This window comes from Nicotiana tabacum, chromosome 22 (assembly GCF_000715075.1).
Source record: "Nicotiana tabacum cultivar K326 chromosome 22, ASM71507v2, whole genome shotgun sequence".
NCBI lineage: Eukaryota > Viridiplantae > Streptophyta > Magnoliopsida > Solanales > Solanaceae > Nicotiana > Nicotiana tabacum.
This window is the reverse complement of record NC_134101.1, coordinates 195242916-195265872: the sequence shown is the minus strand read 5'-3', so window position 1 is coordinate 195265872 and position 22957 is coordinate 195242916. Positions and strand designations below refer to the sequence as shown.

General features: G+C 36.3%; 1 long non-coding RNA gene across 1 annotated transcript; it reads left to right on the top strand.

Moving 5' to 3' along the window:
* Nucleotides 1-8225: 8225 nt before the first annotated feature.
* LOC142176699 (uncharacterized) lies at nucleotides 8226-16376 on the top strand. The gene is made up of 2 exons (XR_012705429.1): nucleotides 8226-8723; nucleotides 16094-16376. It is a non-coding gene; the product is annotated as an uncharacterized LOC142176699 (long non-coding RNA).
* The last annotated feature ends 6581 nt before the right edge of the window (nucleotides 16377-22957 follow it).

Genomic DNA, 22957 nt, shown 5'->3' with positions numbered 1-22957 from the left:
TGTCAGTGAACTCGGACTAAAATTTATTTGATATTCAACCATTATAAACACCATTTGAAAAATCCATTTTGGATGCAGTAGGTTCAAGGTATGAATTAACTTTGACGATATTATCTCTATCAATGCTGATATTATCAATTCTATTAGTTTCTCTAATTTGAGATGTGGATGCTCTATATGAAAAATCTATCACATAATCAATTGGAGAGATATAAGAAGAATTTTATCTAGTTTATCTAGATGATAAGCTGATATTATCAAGGAATTAGCCCCTATTGGTATCAAACCATGCAATTTAATGCTGAGAATAAAGCATTTAAAGAGGTGTCATCATTAAGAGAAATCTGCAAATTGGTATATGCATTAAAATAAACAGAGCCATACGCCAAACTGGTTTGCACAGTCCCTATAAGAGACTTTTTCCAGTTTTGGTTTCTGCCATCTCTGAGAGCAGATTTAAGTTGTATAAAAGATGGAGTAATACCCTTTAGATATTTTTATAAAACCACTCATCGTTTAAAAACGCTAGTGGTGGTTAGATGGGTATTTCATATAAATTGCCCAGGGCTTATATTTTCCAAGAAGATGTGTGTGTACCAGAAAGTTTTGTTTTGGTAAAGGATATTGTTCAGGACGTAATACTAGGTGTCCCATTTTTACATAAATCGATTCCTTTTACACATTGGGATACAAAAAGTTTTACTGAAACTTATAAAGGAAAAGGAATCACTTTTGAGCTTATAACTCAGCCAATCTAAAGATTTTTGAACGAAATTATTTCTAATAATATTTCTTCAAAGGTCAATCAAATTGAATTTTTGAAAAATGAAATTTGTTTTCTTACTATTGAACAGGATTTAAAAAATCCCAAATTAGTAGAAAAAATTAATTTTCTCAAAAAACCATTTTTCTGCTTCTATTTGTGGTGACCATCCAAATCAATTTTGGAGCAGGAAAAAACATAGCATAAGTCTTCCTTATGAAGAAGGCTTTTCTGAGGATAATATCCCTACCAAGGCCCGTCCTTTTCAAATGAACTTCGATTATTTGGAATTATGCAAAAAGGAAATTGATTCCTTATAACAGAAGGGTTTAATTAGACCCTCAAAGTCCAAATGGTCTTGTACTGCTTTTTATGTTAATAAGCATGCTAAACAAGAATGAGGAGTTTCCAGATTAGTTATCAACTACAAGCCCCTTAATAAGGTCTTGAAATGGATTAGATATCCTATTCCTAATAAGAAGGACTTATTAGATAGATTACATGATGCATTATATTTTCGAAATTTGACTTGAAATCAGGTTATTGGCAAATTCAGATATCTGAATCGAATAGGTGTAAAACTGCTTTAAATGTTCTAATGGGTCAATATGAATGGAATGTAATGCCCTTTGGTTTAAAAAATGCGCCATCCGAATTTCAAAAAATTATGAATGATATCTTCCTTTCTTATACAGATTTCATAATTGTATATATTGATGATATCTTCATATTTTCAAAAAAATTGAGTCTCATTTTAAACATTTAGATTTGTTTAAAAAAATTATTATCAAAATGGTTTATTTATATCCAAACCAAAAATGATGATTTTTCAAAATAATATTAGATTTCTCGGTCATAATATCGACAAGGGTAGAATTATTCCCATTAATAGAAGTATTGAATTTGCTTCTAAGTTCCCTGATATTATCACCGATAAGACCCAGCTTCAACGATTTCTAGGAATCATAAATTATATTTCTCCCTTTATAAAGGATTTAGCCAAAGATACTGCTCTTCTTTAAGATAGATTGAAGAAGAATCCGAAAGCTTGGACCGATAGTCATACAAAATCAGTCAAAAGAATTAAACAAAAGGTAATAATCTTTCCTGTTTAACTCTAGCTAATCCCACTTGGGCAAAGGTTGTGGAAACCGATGCTTCTGATATTGGTTATGGTGCGATATTAAAACAATGCTCTGAAACGGATAAACAAGAATATCTTGTTCTGTTTTACTCAGGAAAGTGGAATGATTCCCAGAAAAATTATGCAACTGTAGCTAGGGAAATTCTTGCTATAGTGAAATGTGTTATGAAATTTCAGACTGATTTATACAATCAGAAATTTTTAATTAAAACTGATTGTCAAGCTGCAAAGTTTATCTTTAATAAAGATTTTAAATATGATATTTTCAAATAAATGTTTGCAAGGTGGCAAGCTTTATTAGTCCCCTTTGATTTCGAAATAATATACAAAAAAAGGGTCTGATAATACCCTTCCTGATTTTCTTACAAGATAATATCTGAACTAATAGTTCTCCCTTTGACTTTTACATATTATGAGGCCTACGTACAGACCTCCTCGACATCGAGGAAGATTAAGGGCATCTATCGATGGTAGAGGGAATAATATTCTCGCTCAAATGGGAAATCAAAAACTAATAGCTGCTAATATAGCAGGAGGTAATACCAACCACCCTTTATATAAGGATTTTATGGATTTTATACAATCCACAAAAGATAAAGGTACATCATCTAATGTGCCAACTTATTCCTCAGTTATATAAGAGGAAAGCAATGAAAACCTTGAGGTTTATAACCAAAAGGACACAAAAGAGTTAATAATTCTTTTGGAACAGTCCGACTGTGACGACCCGACCCGTCGTCTCATGAGTTACTGTCTCCTTCGTCCCATTTTTTACTTCCTCATGTTTCATTATCGGTATTGGGTGCATTCGAATTTATTTGGAGCGATTTTGATAAGAAATGACACATTAGTCTCTTTTAAGAAGGTTTAAGTTGGAAAAGTCAACTGGACATTGACTTATGAGTTAGAGGGCTCGGATGTGAATTTCGACGGTTCGGTTAGTTCCGGGAGGTGATTTTTGACTTGGGAGCGGTGTTGAATTAGGCTTGAATTGGTGAAGTTAGTATTTTGGCGAATTCCGGTTGATAGGTGAGATTTTTATCCGGGTGTCAGAATGAAATTCCGAGAGTTTCTGTAGCTTCATTGTGTCATTTGGGATTTGTGTGCAAAATTTCAAGTCATTCGGACATCGTTTGGTCGGGTTTTTGATCGAATGTGTGTTTTAGAAGTTTTAAAAGAACTTAGGCTTGAATTCGATATAATTTGATGATTTAGGCATTAGTTGAGGTGTTTTGACGATTGGAGCAAGTTTGGATAATGTTTTAATACATGTTGGTGCTTTTAGTTGAGGTCTCGGGGGCCTCGGGTGTATTTCGGAAGGTTAACGGATCGATTTAGGCACGAAAAAAATAAAGCTGCTGCATTTTTTTACAGCACTGTGAACAGTAGTTATGAACAGTACCCATGAACAGTACCCCGTAACAGTATCCGTGAATAGTGCCGTGAACAGTACCCCATGAACAGTAACACGGGTGAACAGTAACACAGGGTGAACAGTAATTCCGAAAAATTCTGGGCAGAATGTTTACATTTCATTCACGAAAAACACCCCATTTCTCCACCATTTTTAGTCATTTTGAGAGCTTTTGGATGGGGATTGAAGGGAGTTTCAACTAAGATCGATTGGAGGTAAGTTTTATGAGTTAAATACATGATTTTATTGAAGAATCATCCTAGAAATCCATGAAAACATAGCCAAATTATAAGAAATTAGGGCTTGAGATTGAAATTTTAAATTTGGGATTTGAGGGGTCAAATGGACTCCGATTCTTGTGAATTTGGTATATATAGACTCGTGGCGAGATAAGGAACATTTTGATGTAAAAATTTCTGGATTTCAAGACGTGGGCCCGGGGCTCGGGTTTTGCAAACCTTGTGATTTTTGATATTTTTCGAGTCTTTTCGATTGGGTTATATTCCCTTAGCCTATTGTGATGTATTCGTTGTGGTTTTGGCCAGATTCGACGTGCGAGGAGGTCGATACGAAAGGAAAGGGCATCGCGGAATAGTATTTGGCCAGCTAGAGGTGAGTATTAGATGTAAATGTTGTTCTGAGGGTTTGAAACCCCGGACTTTCATATCGTAACGCTATATTGAGGCGTGACACGCACTCCATGACGAGTGCGGGGTCGGTTACTATTGAGGATCGTGACTTGGTCCATCCCGCGTGATATTTATATTATACTGGTGATTGATACACATACTTTATTGATATTTACTGGGCTGGATGCCATGTTTGGGACCTTGTGCTGACTTGTAGAATCCTTCGGGGATTGATATTACTGCTTTAGCATGATTTGCATATCATTTGGTTTCAGTCCAAGGTTTTAAATATTGTTTTGCAAACTCAACCATATTTCTAAGTTTTGAAAACTCAAATGTTATTTTAAATGTTATTTCGGGCTGAGAACTACTGTTTTTAGAAATGCCCATGGGGCTTATGATGTTTTCTGGACTGATTATGGGTGGCTCGGGCTGCGCGCCACAGCAGTGACTTAAAATAGTGGTAACAATGGCACTGTGTGATGTGACTTGAAACATTATGGGTGGCTCGGGCTGCGCGCCGCAGCAGGAACTTGAAACAATGGTAACAATGGCACTATATGATGTAAATGGGTAAGGTAACAATGACTGACCAGGATTTGATTGATGCCACGAGATGGCTTGATATTGCGCTTGGGCTGTAAGAGCCCCTCCAGAGTCTGTACACACCCCCAGTGAGCGCCATCGACGATAAATAAAATGGATGGCTCGGGCTGCACGCCGCAGTGGGTACTAGAGAGTACCATCATATGCATTGCATTGCACTCATGCATGGAGTGTACCATCATGTGCATTGCATTGCACTCATGCATTTATTCCTTATCTGCATTATCTGCCATAACAATTATGTGCTCTTATTTCATTGACTGGTTGCTTCATACTGTTCTGAGCCTGAGGGGCTGATACTGTTCTGAGATACTGAGCCAAAGGGGCAGATTTTTACTTATTATTTTGATACTGAGCCTGAGGGGCAGATTTCTAATTATTATTTTGATACTGAGCCCGAGGGGTAGATTTCTACTTATTATTTTAATACTGAGCCCGAGGGGCAGATTTTAATACTGAGCCCGAGGGGCAGATTTCTACTTGTTATTTTAATACTGAGCCCGAGGGGCAGATTTCTACTTGTTATTTTAATAATGAGTCCGAGGGGCAGATTTCTACTTGTTATTTTAATACTGAGCCCGAGGGGCAGATTTCTACTTGTTATTTTAATATTGAGCCCGAGGGGCAGATTTCTACTTGTTGTGTTGATATTGAGCCCGAAGGGTAGATTTTTACTTGTCATTTTACTGCTAAATTACTTGTTTTACTGGTTTAAAAGAAATTTCACATGATATTTCACTGAATTGTTATTTTAAATGATTTCACTGCTTTTGTATAGAATGTTGTGTGCCTTAACGTGTTTTCTTACCTTCAGTCATTATTTATATTTATTACTCACTGAGTTGGAGTACTCACTTTACTCTCTGCACCTCGCGTGCAGTTGCAGGTATTTATTCACCCGGTAGCTGGTATTGGCTGCGTCAAGGCAGCGTTGTAGAGGTTTTAGCGAGGTGACTGCCAGCGTTCGCAGCACCACTGTCTCTCTATGTTATTCATTATTCTTGTTCAGTGTATTTCTAGACCGTAATGTGGAAATTTCATTCTTATAGATGCTCATGACTTGTGATACCACGGTTAGGGCTGAGTTGGGTTGGATTACCGTATTTTATCTATACTTTCCGCTATTGGATATTATTAAATCATGTTTATATTATAATTGTGTTAATTAATTGTCTTAAAAGGATGAATTGGGTTGAATGGCCGGCCTTGTTTTCATGAGAGGCGCCATCACGACCAGGTTCGGGAATTGGGTCGTGACACCGACCTAAAATGGAAGGATAACCCATGGCAATTAATGGCCAGGTACTTTGATATAGAGTCATACGCTACTCCTACTTATAACTACAGGATGCATTACGAGATAATACTCTCAACCACAGTATCAGCTGAAATTCAGCATTTCTTTCCTGCAAATACTAGAAAAATAATACCTTCAGATGAATGGGGATTCAGTACTCTTAAGGATTGAGAATACACTCATCCTGACCAGAAAGTCTCAGTTAAATTTAATTATTGGTATTATGTAGAAAGTTTTAATAAAACTTTTCTTTACGAGAATCCTAATAGGAAACACTTGTGGTTTATCAAGCTCTGTTCTAACGTGAACAATCAATAAGTTCCAAATTGGTTCTTTAAATGGTGGAAATTATATGGTCCATCACTAGAAATACTTCCCCCTATGTTCAAAAGTTTATATACTCAATGGGTAAATATATCTCCCAAAATCAATTCACCACAGAAAGATAATATCTTCAATAATGGCATAGTAGCCATGTACTTCTTTATAGAATTCTCAATTCTATGGATAATGAAATGGGATGTTCAAACTGGTTATACCGAAGAAGGAATTCCTTGCCTTCAGAGAATTATTTATTACAAGTTTTGGACTAAGCTAGTCCAGCTAGATCATCACGAAAAGATTTATGGGGAAGATTTAATAAATGAAATCAAGGCCAAGATTGAAGAGTATAAAGACCAAGAGGTAACAAATATTGATGAAGGAGAATTAAGCCCCTTCCAGCAGGTTACCAAGAAGCTCCAAATGAAAAAGGGAACTATATCCAAAAAGAAAATCCTCGCTTCATATTTTGAGAAAATAAAGAAAGAATTAGCCAAGAATTTTGAAACAGAAATTGGAGATGATATATCAATGACCTCTATTGGAAATACTTCAGATGAAGAAGTTTGTGCAGCAGGTGAAGCACAAAGCAACTCTAGCACATAAGTGAATATTGATGAAATTTAGGACTTCCTTGCAAAATTAAAGGAAAGTGCCGAAGAATATTCGGGGAAAAAAGACCACAAGGGAAAGAACAAGGCTTGAATTATTGAAGGCCCCACAAACCAATTATCGGGGTAATAGAAACAAACAACTTTAATAAAGAAACGGACCCCTCTATCATCACAAGGAATCTAGTTTTATAAAGTAGTCTGTCCGTTGGCAATTATAAGTTCTTTTACTTTATATCTTGTTGGCCATGTGTAAATCATTTTTGTCGGCCACAGAACTGTTTCAGGTTTGATTGATTGTAACTTATCCATTATATAAGGATCTTTTCATTACTTAAATAAGCAGGCATTAGCCAACGGTCGCCCTTCACTCTATCTTTTATCCACTCTTGTAAAGAACCCCTCTGTAGTCTTTTGAATAAGAAATAAAAATCAAAAAGGTCATTTGGCCTGAAATCCAATGGTCTCGGGTATCCTATTCTACTCTTCTCTATTTACTTATTTATTTTGCAATACTGTTTAGCCTAAATTATAGGCTAATCAGGTAAGTGTTAGACATAGTATTCATAGGCTATTTATGAAGAATATTTTGTAGCTAAGAGTCTACTGTATCACCCCGATGAGGTCATAGGTTAAGAACTGTTTAGACCAGACAATTACCAATTTCGACAATAAACCTTGGTTAGGCCAACCTAACCGGTGGTGCTCGGTTAAACCCGTTTAGTCAGAGTGGTTGTTGAAGGGTTGTGAGAAGCACCGTGATTTAAGGTTTACCTAGAGGTTAGTAGCTAGCTGTAGACATGTGATTTTTGACCCTCCCCAAGATTTTACATATTTTAGTATGTAAATATTTAATTTAGGCCTAATATAGCTATTTCAACTCAGTTTTACTCTTTTACTTTTATTTTATTACAAGAAAATAAAAATTAAAAAAAATAGTTTCATTAATGTTTGTAATCATTTTTAATCATGAAAAATACCAAAATATCACGTATGGCATTTAGACCTTATTTTTATATTTTTAGGATTAATTGGTAGTTACTTGTTTTAAAAAAAATTGAAAATCACAAAAATTGCTTCATTTTTACACTTTTCCCTTTTATTGATTTTTTCTCTTTTAATTTAGGATTAAGTAGCTTTTATAATTTTTATAATTAGTTAATTAGTTAAATTTCATATTTTTAGATAATCTAGGGTTTTAATTAGGATTTTTAATTAAAGAAAAGAAAAAGAAAAACAAAGAAAAAAGGAAAATATGAAGAGAATTTGAAGGATGGGTTTTAATTCAAATTGGGGCTGTTCTTATACCCAAAATCTGGCCCAAACCACTCAAAGCCCAATAAGACCTGTCTGACCTGCAAGCCAAAACCCGACCCGCTTACCGACCCAGATCCCCTTATTAAAACCTAATAACCTAGGCAATATCCATCAGATCATTAGACCTCCCCAACCTTAGCGCCATTTGACATCATTTCCACATTTCGCTCTCAGCAGAGAAACCAAAAATACACACAAATTTCACCTTTCCTTACATCTGTACACACATATTGAACTATATATTTGTCCATTTAGACTCACGCATAGAGGGATCCATAGAAAGGATGTGAAGTTGACTCCGGCAAATGAATCTCAAAAGCGAAAAGTGTCAACTTGATATCTAAAAAAAAGAAAGCCGAGGAGCACAAAATTTTGTTAAAAAAAATGACTTCGAAGAGCTGTTGAGGTTGGTTAATTTGGCTCTACAGTAGCCGGGTTTTCAAAGTTGAATCGAGTTTTCGGAGGGCTATTTTATCGCTGACTACTTGCTTGGACTGCAACTGGGTTTCTTCCTCTTTCATCACTATATTGCTCCTTGTTTTTTCCCTAAGAGATCGATACACAGCTTTGTAGTATATAAATGATGGATCTGCTATTAGTTCTGTAAATGGCTTAGTACAGGTATGTACGTGTGGCTTCAATTTTCTCTTCCTTTTCTTTTCTTTGTTATCTTTTGCAACCTCATTTCTATTGTCTTTTCCCCAATATTTATATAGTTTTGTGTGGTATTTGTTTGAAATATTAAATGAAAATAAAAAAAGAGCTCGTGAATTAGGAGATTTCAAGAGTTACCAAATTAGAAATGGAATTGGAAAGCAGCATATCTTTAAATATATATATGTATAATGTACCCGTCCTTTACCTTTATTACTTATCCATTAGCACTTGGATTTTATGCTTGGAATTGGGATATTATCATTTTATGAAACAGTATAATTTCAACTACCATTAATTGTTAATTTTCACCATGAAAGAACGTTGTTTCACTTCAAATAGGCATTTGATAACAAGCTTATTGTAAGAGCTTGAGTTCTGCTATGAAGATTGTTGAGGATTATGAAAAATTGAAGGTGTTGTTTGGAGAAATAAGTGAAGATTTGACATATATAAATCCGCTTGTTATCAAATGCACATGTACAAGTTTTTTTTTTTTTTTTAATTATGTTTCAAAATAATGACATGGTATAGTCTACTGGTTCAGTTCTTCTTTAATGAGTAATTGAATAAAGTCCATGTGATTAGCAATAGATCTGACATGAAGTTATAGATGACTTGTTAATAATCCTAATAGTTGAATCTTACGCCTCTTCCACAAACAACTTTCCATACTTCACATGGCCCTTATTTAATAACTTTTAATCCTTAGAAATTGAGGCGCGCCATTTAGCAAATTTTCCATGGCCCTCGCAAAGTTGAAAGCGCGTAGTTGCTTTAGGCGCGCTATTTAAATTAATTTCCTTAAACTCGGGTGTGTATTTCATGTGACCCAAATCCAAATTTCAACAACGTTAAATAAAATGTGTCGCGGACCGCGGGTGCATTTCATGTGGCGTGGTTCAAAGACATGTTTTAGATAACGTTGAATCTTCCTAAAAGTAATTAAAAGCGGTTAATAAGTTAAAATGCACATAGGTTTAAACATGTATTAAAATCAGATAATGGGCCATTTATAACAGTTGAGCGACCGTGCTAGAACCACAGAATTCGGGAATGCCTAACGCCTTCTCCCGAATTAACAGAATTCCTTACCCGGATTTCTGATTCGCGGACTGTAATACAGAGTCAATCTTTCCTCGATTCGGGATTTGAACTGGTGACTTGGGACACCATAAATTATCCCAAGTGGAAAACAATTCGAGTTTCAAGGGAAAGCAGTTCAAGTTTCAACGGAAGTCAGTTCAAGTTTTAGCAATCAGGCGCCACCTGGAGAACAAAGGAAGTTTTTTCAGAATTCAATTCAAGTCAGAAGTAGCAGAAGCTCGTGGCAAGAATGCAAGTCAATAATCCGAGATGATCAACAGAAGCGGAGAAGCGGAGAAAATCATCTTCCTTAGCATTTTGGTAAGGAAAAGCCATAATAGCCTATCGTAAGCTTTTGTCATGTCGAGCTTAATCAAAACATTTGGGCCTGCTTTTGTTCTCAACCTGATATCCGTAATGATTTCTTGAGTTAATAGTACATTCTCAACTATACTTCTTCCCTTCACAAAACCTACCTGTTCCTGTGAGATTAAGTTTGGTAAAAATTCAACCAACCTTTCATGAATAACCCTCGAGAAAATCTTGTTAACAAAGCTGCTGAGACTGATTGGTCTCATGTTTGCAAAGGTCATCACTTCTTTTTCTTTGGTAATAAAACCAGGTTTGTATGTGTCACACTTTTTGGCAATTGCTGACCGCAAAAGAAAGCCCTGACCATGCCGACTACATCTTCTTCAATGATTTCCCAGCATGTTTGGAAAAAGGCTCCAGTGAAACCATCTGGTCCGCCTGCTGAGTCCCCATTCAACCCCATAACTGCGCTCTTCACTTCTTCATTGGAAGGCAAAACCATCAATCTCTCATGTTGATCGCTATCTACCATTGAAGGTACATGATTTAGAATATCAAAATCATTAGGCACTACACTCTCAGTAAATTGATCCTTGTAGAACTTTACTGCTTCTTCTGCTATTAAGTGATATTCTTCAATCCAGTTACCAAGGATATTCTGGATCCTTGATAATTTTAGTCTCTTCCTTCTCCCATTAACCTGAGCATGTAAGAAATTAGTGTTTCTATCGCCATCTTTGAACCATAACATGCCAGCTTTTTGCCTCTAGAATTCTTCTTCTAATGCAAGATATTTAATCATTTTAGCTTGGACCTGTCGTAATCTTTGTCTGTTCATCTGTGTAGGATTGACTTCAAATTGTCTTTCATGAACCAATACCACCTCCTCAAGGCTTGCAATCTTTTGGAATATATCCCCATATGTAGCTCTGCTCCAGGTAGATAGTGCTTGCTTAAGCTTCTTTAACTTGTAGTTAAAAATGCAGAAAGGGTTAGCACTAAAATCAGCATTCCAACTCTCCTTCACTACCTCTTTGAAGGTTTCATAACACATTTCACTATAGCAAGAATTTTCCTAGCTACAGTTGCATAATTTTTCTGGGAATCATTTAACTTTCCTGAGTAAAACTGAACAAGATATTCTTGTTTATCCATTGGAGAATATTATTTTAATATCCCACCATAACCAATATCAGAAGCATCAGTTTCAACAACCTTTGCCCAAATGGGATTAGCTAGAGTTAAACAGGGAAGGTTATTAACCTTTTGTTTAATTCTTTTGACTGATTTTGTATGACTATCAGTCTAAGCTTTCACATTCTACTTCAATCTATCATAAAGAAGAGCAGTACCTTTGGCTAAATCCTTTATAAAGGGAGAAATATAATTTAAGCTTCCTAGGAATCGTTGAAGTTGAGTCTTATCAGTGATAATATCAGGGAACTTAGAAGCAAATTCAATACTTCTATTAATGGGAATAGTTCTACCCTTGTCGATATTATGACCGAGATATCTAATGTTATTTTGAAAAATCATCATTTTTGGTTTGGATATAACTAAACCATTTTGAATAATAATTTTTTAAAACAAATCTAAATGTTTAAAATGAGACTCAACATTTTTTGAAAATATCAAGATATCATCAATATATACAATTATAAAATCCGTATAAGGAAGGAAGATATTATTCATAATTTTTTGAAATTCGGATGGCGCATTCTTTAAATCAAAGGGCATTAAATTCCATTCATATTGACCCACTGGAACATTAAAAGCAGTTTTATACCTATCCGATTTAGATATCTGAATTTGCCAATAACCTGATTTCAAGTCAAATTTCGAAAATATAATGGCATCATGTAATCTATCTAATAAGTCCTTTTTAGGAATAGGATATCTAATCCATTTCAAGACCTTATTGAGGGGCTTGTAGTTGATAACTAATCTGGCAACTCCTCATTCCTGTTCAGCATGATTATTTACATAAAAAGCAGTACAAGACCATTTGAACTTTGAGGGTCTAATTAAACCCTTCTGTTGTAAGGAATCAATTTCCTTTTTGAATAATTCCAAATAATCGGAGTTCATCTGACAAGGACGAGCCTTGGTAGGGATATTATCCTCAGAAAAACCTACTTCATAAGGAAGACTTATGATATACTTTTTCATGCTCCAAAATTGATTTGGATGGTCACCACAAATAGAAGCGGAAAATGATTTTTGAGAAAATTAATTTTTTCTACTAATTTGGGATTTATAAAATCCTGTTCAATAGTAAGAGAACACATTTTATTTTTTAAAAATTCAATTTGATTGACCTTTGAAGAAATATTATTAGAAATAATTTCATTCAAAAAACTTAGGATTGGCTGAGTTATAAACTCAAAAGTGATTCCTTTTCCTTTATAAGTTCCAGTAAAACTTCTTGTATCCTAATGTGTAAAGGGAATCAATTTAAAAAAAAATGTGACACCTAGTATTACGTCATGAACAATATCCTTTACCGAAATAAAATTTTCTGGTACACATACATCCTCTTGGCAAATATAATCCCTGGGCAATTTATATAAAATACCCATTTGACCACCACTAGCGTTTTTTAAACGATGAGTGGTTTTATAAAAATATCTGGAGGGTATTACTCCTTTTATACAACTTAAATCTGCTCCACTATCAAATAGAGCAGTAAACTCCTTTTTGAAATTGTAATCTATTAAAAGAGCAACTTTTATTAAAAAATTTTGGGTGGTAAAATATTGAAGTTTTTGCAAAAATTCATCATCATAAAAATCAATAGCTCCTAGTAAAGTACAACATGAATTTTCTTCTGAAAGTACTTGCACAATTATTCGCTCCAGTAATATTAGTACTGAAATCTTTATCAATGGCAGTCTAGAATTTTATAATTTGAAAATTCTTTCATCCGAGGCTATATTTGTAGCCTTTAACTCCAAGATTTATTTTTTGAGATAATTTATCTCAGTACACAAATCTTGGATAGTAGCCGACCTATCAGGATGAGACTTATTTTTAATAAGTCTTCTGATTTCAGGCATAGTGTAAGGCCCTTTTAGAGATGGAATACCTTCCACCTCTATTCCTAACTCTGAACTTGTAGGAAATTTATCAATAATTTGGGACCTCGGGCCTTCCACTATGTTTGAAATCAGAAGACTTATTAAAAATAAGTCCCATCCTGATAGGCCGACTACTGTCCAAGATTTGTGTACTGAGATAAATTATCTCAAAAAAGAAATCTCGGAGTTAAAGACATCAAATATAGCCTTAGATGAAAGAATTTTCAAATTAGAAAATTCTAGTACTGCCATTGATAAAGATTTCAGTACTAATATTACTGGAGCGAATAATTATGCAAGTACTTCAGAATGAAAATACTGCTAGTACTTTACTAGGAGCTATTGATTTTTTTTGAAGATGAATTTTTGCAAAAACTTCAATATTTTACCACCAGAAGTTTTTAATAAAAATTACTCTTTTAATAGAATACAATTTCGATGTGATGACCCGGCCAGTCGTCTCATGAGTTACCGCTCTGTTTTCCCTACTTTTGCTTCTTTATGCTTTGTTTATCCGTGTTATGTGGTATCGGGTTGGTCGGATCGAGTTTGGAAAAGATTTTGTAAGGTTTGAGACACTTAGTCTTTTTAGAGTGAGTTTAAGTTGGAAAAGTCAACCGGATGTTGACTTATGTGTTAAAGGGCTCGAATGTGAGTTCTGATAGTTCGGTTAGCTTTGGGAGGTGATTTATGACTTAGGAGCGTGATCGGAATGAGTTTTGGAGGTTCATAGTGGATTTAGACTTGAATTGGCGAAGTTGATAATTTGGCGATTTCCGGTTGGTAGACGAGATTTTGATATAGGGGTCGAAATGGAATTCCTAGAGTTGCAGTAGTTTCGTTGTGTCATTTGGGATGTGTGTGCAAAATTTCAGGTCATTCGGACGTGATTTGATTGGGTTTTTGATCAAAAGCGGAATTTGAAAGATTTTAGAAAATTTTGCTTGAAAACGATGTGTTTTGGTTGAATTGATGTTGTTTGAGGTATTTTGAAAATTGGTACAAGTTTGAATAAGGTATTAGGATATGTTTGTGTTTTTGGTTGAGGTCCCGAGGGCCTCGAGGTGATTTCGGATGGTTAACGGAGAAGTTTGGACTTTGTTGCAGCTACTGAATTTGCTGCTTCTAGTATTTCCGCACCTGCAGATTTGGGACTGCAGGTGCGGTGCCGCATAAGCGGAGGAATTGATCGCAGAAGCAAAAATGGCTTTAGGAGCAGGAACCGAAGAAGCGGCTAAGAGGACCGCATCTGCGATGTCGCAGGTGCGGGTAGGGTACCGCAGATGCAAACTAAGGGGAATAAGTGATTTTCGCAGAAACGGAGAAAAGAACCGCATATACGGTATCGCAGAAGCGAGTATTACACTGCAGATGCGAAAAGGTCTGGACAGAAGTTATAAATTGTGGCATTCGCGAATTTTAGCTATTTTTACCATTTTTATCCCGGCTTTGGAGCTTTTTGGACGATTTGAAAGAGGAATTTCAAGGGAACTTCATTGAGGTAAGGATTTGGACTTAAAAACTTGTTCCTATGCTATTATTTCACGGATTAGGGCTAGAAATTCTGGAAATTAAAGGTGACAATTGGGAAAACTAAGGCTTGAAAACTTAAACCTTTAATTGGGGATTTGAAGGACCATTTGGGGTCGGATTTGAGAACTTTTGATATGTATGAACTCGTGGGGAGATAAGGAATCTATTGATGTAAATATTATTGAAATCTGAGACGTGGGCCCAGGGGTCGGGTTTTGGTAATTTTGGAATTTATGTTATAAATTGATTATTTTCACTTGGGCTTCGATTCCTTAGTATATTTTGACGTCCTCATTCTGATTTTGGATAGATTCGACGCGAGTGGAGGCCGATTCAAGGGGAAAAGGCATCGCGAGCTAGAAATTTGACCTGTTCGAAGTGAGTAACGATTGTAAATGATGTTCTGAGGGCTTGAATCCCCGAATTGGACATCGTAGTGCTATGTTGAGGTGAGGCACGCTTGATGATGAGCGTGGGGTAGTGCACTATTGGGGATTGTGACTTTGTCCGTCCCGATTGATAATTTTACCGCATATTTGACTGAAATCTATTTGTTATCATCATTATTTGGGCCGAATGCCAACTATTTGAACCCTTCGGGGATTTTTACTGATATTTTCTCTCTAGTTTGACTTTATACTTGAACTCAGTCATATTATATTTCATTGTTTTCGTACTCAGCCATGTTTACTTTGTTTTAACACTTAAATGATCTTTTAAATGATATTTTGGGCTGAGAAACATGTTTTACTACTGCCTGAGTGCGTGGTGAGGATTTTTGACTGAGTAAGGCGGAGGGCCTGTGTTGTGAGGGAATATTCAATATTGATTATGAGGCCGAGGGCCTGAGATATGTATGCCACGAGGTGGCTTGATTGATATGAGGCCGATTGCCTAGTGATGATGCCACGAGGTGGCTTGATATTGCTCTTGGGTCGTATGGGGCCCCTCCAGGAGTCTGTACACCCCCAGTGAGTGCGAGTACCCATTGTGATGTGAGATTGAGCCCGATGGGCTGGTACTGTTCTGAGATGTTGTCCGAGGGACGGATTTCTTGATACTATGCCCCAGGGGAGAGCCTTTATGTGTTTACTTTTCATAATTGACTATCAATTAACTGCTTAATTATTGAAAAAGGATTTTCATGAAACTACATTTGAGTTAAAGGATTTTACCTATCTTTCACTGATTCACGGATTTTTAAATGGTTTTACTACTTCATTATAGAATGCTTTCTGCCTTACGTGATTTCTTGCTTTTAGTCTTTATTTACATTTGTTACTCACTGAGTTGGATTACTCACTTTACTCCCTGCACCCCTGTGTGCAGATTCAGGCATTACTGATCTTGTCAGTGCGAGTTGAGAGCTCCCGGCGGACATTCGGAGTTCACGAGGTAGCTGCTTGACGTCCGCAGTCCCGTGTTTCTCCCTTTTTTTCATTTCTATTTCTGATTAGAAAGTTGTAATAGTTTATAGACTTATTGGATCTGTAGTAGGATATATAGATGCTCATGACTAGTGACACCCCGGTATCGGGCTGTGTTGGGTTGTCCTTCCGCATATTTATGATATTATCTGCCACTTAGTATTATTAAATCATGTTTTAGACTGCTTTCCTACTGTTTAACTATTTAACATCGAATTTAGAATAGTCGGCTGGCCTTATCTTCACGAGAGGCGCCATCACAACCGGGTACAGGATTAGGGTCGTGACATTAAAAGAGGAGTTTACTGCTCTATTTGATAGTGGATCAGATTTAAGTTGTATAAAAGGAGTAATAGCCTGCAAATATTTTTATAAAACCACTCATAGTTTAAAAAACGCTAGTGGTGTTTAGATGGGTATTTCATATAAATTGCCCAGGGCTAATATTTGCCAATAGGTTGTCTGTATACCAGAAAGTTTTGTTTCGGTAAAGGATATTGTTCAGGACGTAATACTAGGTATCCCATTTTTTCATAAATTGATTCCTTTTGCACATTAGGATACAAAAAGTTTTACTGGAACTTATAAAGGAAAAGAAATCACTTTTGAGTTTATAACTCAGCAAATCCAAAGATTTTTGAGCGAAATTATTTCTAATAATATTTCTTCAAAGGTCAATCAAATTAAATTTAGGAAAATGAAATTTGTTCTCTTACTATTGAACAGGATGTTTCCAAACATGAAATTTGTTCTCTTACTATTTAGGAAAATGAAATTTAATAAAGATTTTAAACATGATGTTTCCAAATAAATGTTTCCAAGGTGGCAAGCTTTTTAGCCCCCTTTGATTTCGAAATAATATACAAAAAAGGGTCTAATAATACCCTTCCTGATTTTTTTACAAGAGAATATCTGAACTAATAGTTCTCCCTTTGACTTTTACAGATTATGAGGCTTACGTATAGACCTCCTCGACATCGAGGAAGAGGAAGGGCATCTACCGATGGTAGAGGGAATAATATTCTCGCCCAAATGGGAAATCAAAAACTAATAGCTGCTAATATAGCAGGAGGTAATATCGACCACCCTTTATATAAGAATTTTATGGATTTTATACAATCCAGAAAAGATGAAGGTACATCATCCAATGTGCCAACTTATTCCTCAGTTATATCAGAGGAAATCAATGAAAACCTTGAGGTTTACAACCAAAAGGACACAAAAGAGTTAATAATTCTTTTGGAACAATCCGACCTTAAATGGAAGGATAACCCATGGCAATTAATGGCCATGTACTTTGATACATCATACACTACTCATGCTTATAAATACAGGATGCATTATGAGATAATACTCTCAACCACAAGATCAGCTGAAATTCAGCATTTCTATCCTGCAAATACAAGAAAAATTTATAGTTTTTCGAAGATAATTATAAAGAAGGTAATACCTTCTGATGAATGGGGAATCAATATGTAGAAAGTTTTAATAAAACTTTTCTTTACGAGAATCCTAATAGGAAACACTCGTGGTTTATCAAGCTCTGTTCTAATATGAACAATCATCAGGTTCCAAATTGGTTCTTTAAATGGTGGAAATTATATGGTCCATCACTAGAAATACTTTCTCCTATGTTCAAAAGTTTATATACTCAATGGGTGGATATATCTCCCAAAATCAATTCACTACAGAAAGATAATATCTTCTATAATGGCATATCAGCCATGTACTTCTTTATAGAATTCTCAATTCCATGGATAATGAAATGGGATGTTCAAACTGGTTATACCGAAGAAGGAATTCCTTGCCTTCAGAGAATTGTTTATAACAAGTTTTGGACTAAGCTAGCTCACCCAGATCATCAAGGAAAGATTTATGGGGAAGATTTAATAAATCAAATCAAGGCCAAGATTGAAGAGTATAAAGACCAAGAGGTAACAAATATTGATGAAGGAGAATTAAGCCCCTTCCAGCAGGTTATCAGGAAGCTTCAAATGAAAAAGGGAGCTATATCCAAAAAGGAAATCATCGCTTCATATTTTGAGGAAATAAAGAAAGATTTAGCCAAGAATTTTGAAACAGAAATTGGAGATGATATATCAATGACCTCCATGGGAAATACTTCAGATGAAGAAGTCTGTGCAGCAGGTGAAGCACAAAGAAACTCTAGCACATAAGTGAATATTGATGAAATTGAGGACTTCCTTGCAAAATTGAAGGAAAATGCCGAAGAATCTTCGGGGAAAAAAGACAACAAGGTGTTACGATCCTAAATCCGGACCCGGTCGTGATGATGCCTCTCGTGATGACAAGGCCAGCCAATTATTCCCAATTCGATGTTAAACAGTTAAACATCAATAAAATATCCTAGAACATGATTAATAATACGAAGTAGCAGATACTACCAATAAAAATGCGGAAGTACAACTAAACACAGCCCTAACCGGGGTGTCACAAGTCACGAACATCTAACAACAATGAATACCCAAAAGTAACTACAAAGTTTAGTATTGAGCTAAGGACATAAAGGGAAAGAGATAGGGATTAGCTCCGGGCTACGAACGCCAACAGCTACCTAAAGATTCTTCGAATCCGCCTGAAGGATCAACACTCGGGAGCGGGACCAGATACGCTTGAATCTGCACACAATGTGCGGGGAATAAAGTGAGTGCTCCAACTCAGTCAGTAACAAATTGAAATAACGACTGAAAGTAAGAAAACACGTAAGGCACAATGCATTCTATAATGAAGCAGTAAAACCATTTAAAAGCAGTAAACCAATGAAAAGTTAAATAAAAATCCTTTTTCAACAAGTAAACATGTAATTGACAGGCAGTCAATGTAAAGTAATCAAATATGAGTTCTCCCCTTGGGCACAGTATCAACAAATCCGCCCCTCGGGCAACATCTCAGAACAATACCAGCCCCTTGGTCTCAATCTCACATCATAATGGGTACCCGCGCTCACTGGGGGTGTGCAGACTCCTGGAGGGGCCCCTTAGGCCCAAGCACAATAACAAACCATCTCGTGGCATCATAAATAGGCCCTTGGCCTCATATCAATCAAGCCACCTCATGGCATACAAATCTCAGGCCCTCGACCTCATAATCAGTAACAAATGTTTCCTCACCACCTAGGCCCTCGGCCTTACTCAGTCAAAAATCCTAACAAGCCACTCGGGCAATAGTAAAACAGTGTTTCTCAGCCCAAACATTGTTTAAAATATCATTTAAGTATTAAAACTGAGTAAACATGGCTGAGTATGAAAATAGTGGAAAAATAACATGACTGAGTTCAAGTATAAAGTCAAAACAGTGAGGAAATATCAATAAAAATCCCCAAAGCGTTCAAATAGTTGGCACGAAGCCCAAATATTATAGTCATCCCAAATAATGATGATAGCAAGTAGAATTTAGTCAAATACGCGGTAAAATCACCAATCGGGACAAACCAAGTAACAATCCCCAATAGTGCACGACTCCACGCTCGTCGTCAAACGTGTGGCTCACCTCAATATAGCACTACGATGTGCAGCACGGGGTTTCAAACCCTTAGAACATTATTTACAATCATTACTAACCTCGAACCGGTCAAATCTCTAACGCGCAATGCCTTTGCCCCTCGAATCGGCCTCCACTCGCGTCGAATCTCCAAGTGATTCCCCTTGAATCCCTCTTCAATCCCCTTCAAAAAGCTCAAAAAATAAACAACAATGGAAGAGATAAACCCAATCCTCGTGGACAAGACGACCTTTTAAACCTTCTGCCCATGCCTAATTTCCTTCTTCGTGAATGCAGTCAACGTCTTGCGTTAGCGAAACACAAAATAACTTTGACCAAAATCCTCTTACGCGAACGTGACACGACCCTCGCGAAGATGATGCTTTACCCAGACGAACCTTCACGAACGCGTTCCATCTATCGCGAACGCGATGGGTTAATTCCACTAAAGCTTAGACTCTCAATTCCTTCTATGTGAACGCGACTACACGCCCGCAAACGCGATGCACAATCTTGTAGCCTTTCGCGAACGCGTAACCTGCCTTGCGAACGCGAAGGCTAAATTTCCACCTCTCTTAGTTGACTCTTCGCGAACGCAAGGGTCCACTCGCGAGCGCGAAGAGTAAATACCTGCAACTGCTGAACCTGCAATTTCTGCAACCTTCTCAACTTCAAAAATGATCCGATTGACCACCCAAAACTCACCCGAGGCCCCTGGACCTCAACCAAAGGCACAAACACACCCTAATACCTTATTCAAACTTATTCCAATCGTCAAGAAACCTCAAATAACATCATATCACCCAAAACACATCGGATTCAAGCCAAACATTTCTAAAATCTTACAAATTCCGCTTTTGATCAAAAATCCAACCAAACCACGTCCGAATGACCTGAAAATTTGCAAACACATCCCAAATGACATAACGAAACTACTACAACTCCCGAAATTCCATTCCGCTACCTATATCAAAATCTCGCCTACCAACCGGAAATCGCCAAAATATCAACTTTGCCATTTCAAGCCTAAATCTACTCCAAACCTCCAAAACGCATTCCGATCACACTCCTAAGTCACAAATCACCTCCTAAAGCTAGCCGAACTATCGGAACTCGCATCCGAGCCTTCTAACAAATAAGTCAATATCCGGTTGACTTTTCCAACTTAAACTTCCTTAAAAGAGACTAAGTGTCTTAAACCTTTCCAAAATCATTCCGGATTCAATCCGACCAACCCGATACCCCAAAACACGGATAACAAGGCGTAAAGAAACAGAAATGGGGGAAACAGAGCGGTAACTCATGAGATGAATGGCCGGGTCGTCACACAAGGAAAAGAACAAGGCTTGAATTATTGAAGGCCCCACGGATAAATTATCGGGGTAATAGAAACAAACAACTTTAATAAAGAAGCGGACCCCTCCATCATCACAAGGAATCTACTTTTATAAAATAGTCTGTCCATTAGTAATTATAAGTGCTTTTACTTTATATCTTGTTGGACATGTGTAAATCATTTTTGTCGGCCACAGGACTATTTTAGTTTTGTTTGATTGTAACTGATCCATTATATAAGGATCATTTCATTACTTAGAGAAGAAGGCATTCACCAACGCTCTTCCTTCTCTCTATCTTCTATCTACTCTTGTAAACAACCCCTATGTAGTTTTTTTGAATAAGAAATAAAAATCAAAAAGGTCATTTGGCCAGAAATCCAGTGATCTCGGGTATCGTATTCTGCTCTTCTCTATTTACTTATTTATTTTGCAGTACTGTTTAGCCTAAATGATAGGCTAATCAGGTAAGTGTTAGACTTAGTATTCATAGGCTATTTATGAAGCATGTTTTGTAGCTAAGAGTCTACTGTATCACCCCTATGAGGTCATAGGTTAAGAACTGTTTAGACCAGATAGTTACCAATTTTGACAGTAAACCTTGGTTAGGCCAACCTAACCGGTGGTGCTCGATTAAACCCGTTTAGTCAGAGTGGACATTGAAGGGTTTTGAGGAGCACCGTGGTTTAAGGTTTACCTAGAGGTTAGTAGCTAGCTAGGGCTGAAGTTCTGATAATTTATTCCTAAAACATCATCGGAAGCGATCCTTATCCCATATTGGTATCAGAGCCATGTTAGTAAAGAACCTTAGAGGCTAAGTCTAACACTATTTTTTTAATAAATATTATTACGAAGAAGACCACTGTTAAAAACAGTAGGAAAGAGGAATATGAATTGCCCCAACAATTAGACCTGCTTAATAAGTGGACTATACCATTAGTCAAGCCTAAGGTAATATACCAGTTAGGTACTTTTGAAAAAATAGGTTTAAAACAAGTAGTTAAAACTACTGAAGAGAATGTCACTGTAGATAGTGGCCATGCTACGTTCAGATTATTATTTGAAAGTCATTTAGCCCCTTATAGGGATTCACATAGATTTATACACATAGGCTTAATACAAGTCGCTTTTAAGCCACTTACTTTAAGAGGCTTACCTGAAAGCTTTATAGCAGCTCTTAGAGATGGCAAAAACCAGAACTGGAAAAAGTCTCTTATAGGGACTGTGCAAACTAGTTTGGCCTATGACCCTGTTTATTTTAATGCATATCTCAATTTGCAGATTTCTCTTAATGATGAGAACTCTTTAAATGCTTTAATTCTCAGCATTAAATTACATGGTTATGATTATTTTCCCGGTATAGAGGTAATATATATCTGTTATAGGATTTATTTCAAACATTTATACACTTTGAATCCTATGTGCAAGATTATAGATTTCAAAAATGAAACCATTCTTATAGAAACCAGGATTCTTGGTCATCATCCGAACATGAAATATAACTTTCTTCCTGAGGACTCGTAAGTCTTCACTTGTTGAAGAATCCTCTTCGTCAGTGTCAGAAACTTCTGGCGAAGAATTTAAAAGAATTTTATAAAAGAATCTTTGATATTATCGTCTAATTCAAGGTCTTTAATTTTGTCCTTGATTTTGCAATCCTTTGCATAATGGTCTATTCGTCCACATTTATAATAGGCCTAAGGGTTTTTTGATTTAATAAAACCCTTTCTGGCTTTATGAAAAGCCTTCTTTCTTTGGGTCTATTCATAACGTTATTCAGTCGAACCCTTTTTCTTCTTGAAATCCTTCTTCTTATGGGATTTCTTTCTATTAGAAGGAATGTCAATGGCAAATTGCCCACAAAATTCACCTAATTGTTGCCTCTCATTGAGATGATGTTTCTTTATTTGTTGGTTTAGCTTAATCTCATT